Source organism: Urocitellus parryii, chromosome 4 (assembly GCF_045843805.1).
Source record: "Urocitellus parryii isolate mUroPar1 chromosome 4, mUroPar1.hap1, whole genome shotgun sequence".
Lineage (NCBI taxonomy): Eukaryota > Metazoa > Chordata > Mammalia > Rodentia > Sciuridae > Urocitellus > Urocitellus parryii.
Genome location: NC_135534.1, coordinates 208,403,734 through 208,412,088, shown reverse-complemented (window position 1 = coordinate 208,412,088; position 8,355 = coordinate 208,403,734).

Sequence of the window (8,355 nt, the reverse complement as noted above, 5' to 3'; positions counted from 1 at the left end):
CTGTGCATGGTTATTTTTAAGGGGGAGAAAAGTCAACCCATCTGCAGCTGAGCTGGGGCTCCTCTGGCCTCCCACCCATTTCCTGACACACTGCCGGGTTCTTGAATGTGGCAGCTCCTCTGCCCCCTGGCCTGGCCTGCAACTCTGAGCCTGCTGTGGCCCCACCCCCACCTGCCCAGGAGGCTCTAGGGGGCAGGCAGGTGACTGTGGGGGCCACAGGGCAAGATCCCTTCCCACACCTGGCACCTCTGCACACCCAGAGCCCTGCCCTGCTTGCCCAACCCCATTAAACAGCACAGAGGTAGCCCCTACTGTGTGCGCTCGCTGTGCGGACCCCTGGTGGCGGAGGACTGTAGACTGGAGAAGGTCCTTGTCCTCTAGGGGCTCTTCTGCAGGACGTGGGGGGAGGAGGCTGTGGTGCTGTGTCCTTCCCTGCTTCGGGCAGCCCAGCCGGGTCGGGGAGCAGGGTGTGAACACACCAGGGTAGGCACCATGTCACCCTGCCCACCCACCCCTACTGTGTGCCTTTTCTTTGGGTTCATTGTCTATAAATGAGCTGACGTAACCCTGCTGGACTGCCCCAGGGAGGGGCACTGTGGGAGGTGCCGTGCCATCCTGCGCAGAGGCTGTGTGCCACAGGTGGGCTTCCCGTCGTGAGGAGCCAGCCTGAGTGAGCCGGGAAGCTCAGCAGAGGGACTAGGAGTTGGGTGGGGACCCTGGGGGCGAGGTCAGGCCCAGGATGTTCCTGAGCATCCTCACTGTGCTGGAAGCAGCCAGGGCAGAGGCTGGGGCGCCTGAGGTGGGTGTGAACCCCGTTGTCCTCACAGGCACACGCGAGGCTGGACAGGAGAGGCCTGGGGGCTCCGGGACAGTGCAGCTCTCCATCCAGATGCTGCTGTGGGCCTCCTCCCACCCTCTGGTTCCCATCCCCTGGGGGCTGGAGATAGCTTGGGTCACTAAGGAGATGTGTGGGTGTCCTGGGCAAGGCTCCTTCTCCGTGGGCCTCGACCACCCCTTTGGACAAGGAGGGAGGAGGCTAGACCCTCCACTGCTGAGCTTGCCCCTGCACCCTACCTATGGGCACAGCCCAGGCTGCCCCCGTCCTGGGCAGAGAGTTTGCTAGACTGAGTGGGAACTGGGGTTTGAGACAGGCTGACTCCCAGGTGAGGGGGACAGCCCCCCTCAAATAGGCAGCCAGCTCCAGCCATGCTGATGGTGGGTAGTGACCTCATCTTCATGAGGCCCAGAGTGCTGCCCAGGCCATGCTGAGCCAGGGTCTCCTCTGCCCCCAGCCACCACCAGCCCTGCACCTGTGCTGCAGACCTGCCTGCCCACTGTGGGCCTGGGGTCGCTGCACGTGCCCGGGCCTGTGAGCCCTGGTGAGTCGGAGGCTGCTGCCCTCTGACCTGGACCCCTGTCAGGAAGCGTGGGACGGGCCCCAGCTGGGATCCTCCTTCCTCTAGCCGCTGCAGAGGCTCCGACCCCTGCTAGGCCAACTGCACAGACACCTGCCTCCTCCGCGGTCCTGGGTCCTGGCCATGGCCCTGGGGCCCGGCATCCCCTGACCATGGCCTCTGCTCCAGCTCCTCTCCTCCAGCCCACAGCTGCCCCCTACTCGGTCCCCTTCCCAGCACTAGCCAGGCTGGAGTGCTGAGCCTCCTCTGGCTTTTCAGCTCTTGGCCTGAGGGGCAGGTCCTGAGGTGGCCTTGTGACATGGATTTTGGACAGGCTTGGGTTCCGACAGGCCCCTGGGCTCAGAGCAGGACACGGGTTTCCTGTCTCCTTGGGTCACTGCTCCCTTCTGGCCTCAGTGTCCTTGCAGAGAATGTGGATCAAGGTTTCCTTCCATCCAGTGGCTTGAGAGACACTGCCTCCCAGACAGCAGCTTCCCATCTGTGACAGGCATTTCCTCTGCCACCAGGGAAAGCCATTAACCTGGGGGAAGCCCCTGAGGGGACCTGGCATCAGACACGTCCAGCGCCTGAGGCAGGTGGCTCAGGAGGCCACGGGCAGGGTTCTCACCAGCCCTGCCATTGCTGAAGTAAGGCCCGAGCCGCCCCCCGGCTCTGCAGGGTCTGCAGGGGTGTTCCTCCCCTCTCCTGGAGCTCAAGGGCACCAGAGGCGGTCCGTCCATCACAGGCTCACGCGGAGCACCCCCTGTGGGCCCGGCTCAGGGCAGGGCAGGGAACTGAGGGTGAGGCTCTGCGCTCAGGCTGACCCCAGGGTGCCTCATCTAGGGCCCGGGGAGAATTTCAGCACACCCAGAAAGCACCAGAGATGTTGGATGGAATGTCCGGGTCGCTGCGCTCTTTCTGGGACCCCTCAGGGAGCCCAGACTAGCAAGCTGGCAAGCCAGGGCATCACGTGTTTCCTGAGCAACCCGCCCCCATCCCGGGCCTGGATGCACTGATTCCCCAACTGTGGGCATTTCCTCGGTTCCCGACAGAACGAGAGCCCCTGGGAACCCGGCTGGGCCCTCCCTGGCCCTGGCCTGCTGAGCTCCAGGGGCTGGTCTGGGCTGCAGACTGCACTTGGGGGCAGGCATTCCCGGTGCCCCCCGGTGACCCTCCGTGAGGCCGTCCCTGGCCGGCTCTGGATAACATCTCGGAGCCCAGCTGGGGCAGCCGGCGCTGCCGCACTTCCCTGTCTGTTTATTACGGAGCGCAAGCGCAGCGCAGGAATCCAGGAGCCCGCAGAGCGTGAAATTAGGAACAAATGTGGAGGAGGTCTAGACAGGAACTCTGCGGGCCGCTCTGCTCTGCTCCAGGATGAGGGGCCCTGGGGCTTCCAGGTAGCGGGAGCACTTTGAAACCAGATGGACGCGTTTGTGGAGCAAGGATCTCAGTCCCCAGAGCCCTCAGAGAACGCCACACTGGGGGGAGCCTCGGAGGCCCCACTCTGTCCTGGCCCCTCAAAGCCAGCCCTCTCTGCCCCAGCCTCGCTTTGTGTGATGAGTGGCCCCAACGTCACTTGGTTGGAAGGACACTTGTTAAGCCAGCAGGTCCCGGGCTCGCTGCAGCCTGGAAGCCATGTTCACCAGGCCCCCAGCTCTGGTACCAAGGATTGGAAGTCCCTGGGCTTCAGGGCCTGGCCAGGCTTGGCTTCTGGGCTCCTACCCAGGAGAGCCGGCAGACAGAACCTGCATCAAGCTTTGCTGCAGGGGCTGGGGTGGACACAATTAAACAAACCATGGAGGCTGCAGCCTCGCGGCCTTCGAGGCAATTGCGAGATGGGAAAGAGGGGACACAGAAAAATAGAGCCGGGAGAAAGGCAGGACGTGAGAGCTTGTGTCCTGTAGTCAGGGCAGCAGCACAGCGGAAGGCTGCGAGAGCTCCACGGGGAGGCAGGTGGAGGCAGGTGGAGGCGGGTCTGGCTCTGCCCCAGGTGCTTCCTGCCTCTGCCCTGCCCAGCCCCACTGCCTGATGGTTGGTGTGGAGACAACAGAGCCTGTCCGCTCCAGGGCGGCTGCCTAGACGAGACAGGGGCTATTGGAAGGGGACCATCGCCCACCAGGGCCCCCCTGCACAGGCTCTAGGGTGGAGGAGGAGCAGAGGGCCCATCTCACAGCCTGCCCTTGTGGAAGCTGGGGGTGGGGGTGGGGGTGGGAAGCAAAGCTGTTTATAAAGCTTTAAAACCGTTTATGGTCCAGGGGGCAGAGCAACAGTTCAGCGAGCCCCACCGAATCGCTGGCTGGCAGCAGGCGGCTTCAGAATTGCTGCTGGGTTGCAAACAGGCGGTGGCAGCTCTGCCAGGCTGTCGCAGGGCCGCCTGGCACTTCCCTGCCTCCGAGGTGGCCTGTGCTGTTCCCCGCACGGCAGGCCCAGCACAGTCTAGACTGTCCTCTTCCTGGACCAGTCAGGGGCCGCCTCCTCCAGGAAGCTTCCCAGCATCTAATGCTCCATCTCCAGCCCTGGGCCCCAAGCCCTCCCTTCATCTCCCAGGCAGCAGCTTGGTTGGTCTCAGGACTGGTGCCTGGGTGCTGTGTCCCAGGCCAGCATGCAGCAGAGGCTCTGTGTCCCTTTCCCTGCAGTCTCCAGAGGCCTCTTGGCACTCTTTCCCATCATGACCCTCTAAGTGTATCCTGTGGCTGAGCCACCGAGGTCCTGGAGTGGGAGGAGTCCATTGGCTAAAACTGCCTACCTGTGTGGATGAGGGCATGGGCCAGAGGGAGGCTTCTGACCCAGGCCACAGCCAGCTGAACACCCCAGCAGACGCGGGCCTGAGGGGCATGGCGGGGCAGAGTCCCTGCCTGGAAGATTGAGGTGGGCAGCAGGATGCAGGAGGGGAGGGGAGCTCAGGGTTATGTTCTTCCATTGCGTGGAGGGGCATGGTCCCTCCCAGGACTGGCATTTGAGTTCTGAGGCTCAGTGAAGTCCAGGAAGGCTTTCTGGAGGAGGACGGCACGTGCCTGGCTTCAGTGGGGGTCAGAGGGAAGGGCATCCCAGGGAGTGGCACAGCCAGAGCAGAGAGAAGGCAGGGGCACAGCCAGGGGACAATGGCACCTTCACCCTTGGGACTGTTTGGAGTTAACTGCAATGATGTCAGGCCCAGGCACGAATGGAGCTGCCAGGAGCGTGTGCGTCTGTGTCGGGCCTGGCCCTGGAACCTGGCACCCACCACGGGCGTTGCTGTTCCCTGAGCATGTATCTGCGGAGCGAGGCGGAGACGCTCCAGCTGGACAGGCTGGGTGTTGGAGCGGCTGCTGCTGACAGCCCTGGGCACCTGGCCTGAGCCAGCACCCTTCCCGGCTGCCTGCTGCTGGAAGGAACCCAGGCCCAGAGGAGACGCAGCTCAGGCCCCAGGGGCCAGGCAGAGCAAGGGACCATCTCGGGCCTGGGAGCATGGCCAGCTCTCACAGTGACCCAAGGAAGGACATAGGCCCAGGGAGAGACACTGTCTGACAGTGCACCTGCCCTGGTGCAGAGTCCCCAGTGCCCAGTTCTTGTAGCCCACTGGAGGCCGAGCGGGGCCAGCAGGTAGGGGTCCCTCGAGTGCACTGTCTGGAGCCCCTGCCTGCCTGTCCCAAGGGCCTCAGCACCAGAGTCCTGATCTTTGTGTCTTACTCCCCGTCCCAGCTCCTGGGGCCCACCAGGCACATGCTCCCTGGGGAACCTGGCCCCGGCCTAGAGCCCCAGCTGTGGTCAGTGATTGCATTCAGCCCGTCACGACAGCTAACCATACCCAGGCCCTCTCTCTCGCCTCCCCAGGTTTGGTGAGTCCCTTGGAGGCAGCAGGGCCATGACTGTCTGCTCTGGGCCAAATATCAGAAGCCCACTGAGCTGTGTCTTCCCAGGGGAGGGTCTCGCACCTGGGTCAGGACCCCAGCAGAGGACAGGTTTCTCCACATCTGTATCTGTCCTGTTCCCCTGGGGCCAGTTCCTGCTGGCTGTCCACACACATGGCACAAAATGCCAGCCCTGGCAGCAGCTAGACTGCTTATGTCTGCCCAGGTCCTGGGACCAGCAGGGACCTGTTCCATCTCTCAGGAGAGAAGCCAGCCTGGGGCACACGTCCACTCCAGCCTCAGTGAGCTATGGGCAGCAGGCAGCAGTCGGGGTACAACTGGGCACCAGGGGTAGGGTGCAGAGAGGAGGGTCACAGAGGCAGGGCTCAGTGTCCCACACATGAGCGTGCCATGGGGTCCAGGGCATTTGTGCAGACGTGGGCCTTGACAGGAGGGAGAGGGAGCCGCAGAGGGCACTGCCCTGCCCTAAGGTGGATGGTCATGACCACTGGCCCTGACCCACTCTGCCTCCTCATCCTGCTGCTGGGGCCTGACAGGTCACGTCATCCCTCCAGTGCGCAGTTTGCATCCCACAGAGAGGAGGGCCAGCCTGGAAAGTGTCACACGGGACAATGGGCAGGAATGGCCTCTGTGTCGAGACCCTGTGGTCCCCACAGGTGGTGAGGACTGCTGAGGCTCTCAGCTGCAGGAGAGGCCTGTTCTCCAGGACGATGCATGCAGACCAGCTTGGCCTAAGGGGACACTGGGGCTGGGCTGGACTCCTGGGAGGCCCCTGCCTATCCTGGGCCTCAGTCTCCTCCCCAGTAACCTCGGCATCCCAGCAGCTGACCTCTCTTCCTCAGGCTGTCCTCCTGACCACAGAGGAGGACTCCCCAGAGTCCTTCTGCAACCTCAGGGGAAGGTCAAGGACATATCAGTGTCCCTGTGAGACCCAAAGTGGCGACGAGGGCAGGACAGTTGAGCCCCATGCCAGGGCACCTGCTGCTTGGCCTCAGCTCACCTCTGCAGAGATGGTGCCAGTCACCTGGACGGCCCCGCCCTGCCACTGCCGCCCTGGATCCTGCCTGTCAGCCTGTGTCCCCAGCAGGGCCAGCTGGCCAGCTGGCCTGAGCCACCTGGGGAATTGTGTGGGACTGGAGCTGCCAGGCAGAGCTCCCAGGAGCGTGTGAGGTCCCTGGCTCCGTCTCTGTCCTGTGTGTCTGGCGGTTTGTCCGTCTCGGCCTGGCTGTGCTGCTTTGAGTCTGTCTGCTGCAGGCTGTCTGCACCTTGCTCTGTCTGCCTGTATCTGGAGTTGCCTGTGTGTCTGGCTGGATCCTCTCTTGCTGTCTTCCTGTCAAGGGGCCGGGTTCCAGGTCCCTGTGTCCCAGCCAGCCCCTCTGTCGGTATGTGTCCGTGCCCCCCCTACACGGGCACCTCCCTGCCTGGTGTTGACCCTCGCAAACCTGGCTAGAGTCAGCGGGGGCACCCCGAGGCCTCCCCCACCCCAGCCAGACCTCGCCTGCCGGTTATTCTCGTGCACTCTTGGAGGAGGGTTGATCAACCCGAATCCCAGCGGCTCTGGCAGACCCCCAAGCCCTCCAGGGACATGCACACGGAGCTTGTCCTGCCAGCGTCTGCAAGGGCCTGGGAAAGGGGCGGTGGGCACCTGTGCTCGTGCCCCCATGGGGCAGCCGGGAGCAGGCTCCTCCATGTGCCAGGCACGAGGTGGCTGCCAGGAGGCCAGGCCAGCCCCGTCCATCCAGGGAAAGATAGCAGGAGACGCAGAGGAAGGTCAGACTCTGTAGGAAAAGCCCCTGCGTGTGAAAGGCAAGGAGTGCGCCTGGTCTGGTGGGGAGAAGCCATGGGAGGGTGAGCCCGGAGTTGAGTGGGACTGTCACCTCTGGGGGCGCGCAGGCGGGGGCAGAAGCAAGACTGAATGCCCACGGTGTCACACTGTGGACTTTGGGACCAAATGTTTTCTATGATTAATGAGCAAAATCAAATTCATTTAAAATTTTTAAAAAGAGAGAAAAATAAAGGCACACAGGTGTGGAGTTGGTGGGGGAACTGCTCTGAGGTCTTTCCAGTGAGTTTGAAACCGTCTCCTGACTGTGCGGACCTAAAGGGGCCGGCCCAAAAAGGATAGAAACCCAAACTCGGTTCAGAAGCGTTGTCAGTGAACCTACTGGTCACGTTATTTTGAAGACGATCACACAGAGGAGAGGACAGGTACGCTGACCTAAGTGGAAAAAGCTGCCCACCAGGACACCACCAGGCTCAGCGCCTCCAGCACAGACCCGACCGCACAGTCGCACCAGCAGGAAATACCAGGAGCTGCGGGCACCCCCCCAGCCTTGTCTGAGAACCACCCTGTGGGGCCATCCCTGGGGTCCCACCAGAGCAACCCAGGAGCCGCCAGAGGGGCCTCCAGACCCACAGTCCCAGGGGGCCACTGAACACCAGAAGGAGTGACTGCAGGATCCAGATTCATCAGCGAGTCTGTGGCGTCACGGTGACGCTGAAAACAGGAACTAAGGGTCACCGCTTGCTCTGCAAGTGGCTAGAGGTGAGACTGGCCCCTGTGCCCTTCCTTATGGCCGCTCTGGGCCAGCAGTCTAGGACGCGCGGGCGGCTCTTCTGCACTTCCCTCAGAAGCACCAGGGTGAACGGCCGGGAAATGGACCGCATCTGAAGTGGCCGTTCCGCGTGTCCCCATGGACTAGCCTGTCTGGACTGCTCAGGCTGCCCAAGCAATCTGGTGGGAAAGCTGGGCCAAGCCTCTGAACCCCCGGGTAAGGCAACAGCAGGACCAGAGAGGAGCAGAGGCCGCCTGACCACGAGGCGGAAGCCAAGCGCCACAGAGGAGGGAGCGCCTGGGCGGTGAGGCCCCGCGCACCCAGAACACAGGCCGGTGGTGGTTTCCTCCCTGGTGGCGCAGGGAGGCAGGAGGAGGGCTTGTGAGAACTGGCCTGGCCTGGAGGCCAGCACGTGCTGAGGCACAAGCCGGCCGGGAGCAGGCATCTCGGAGCCCCTGGAGCACGCAGGCTGGGTGCTTTGCTAAGTCCTTTGCTAAGTCTGTCAGTTTGGCGCCAGTGTTGGTGGGTAAACTGGCTCGCTCTGGGATCTTGCAA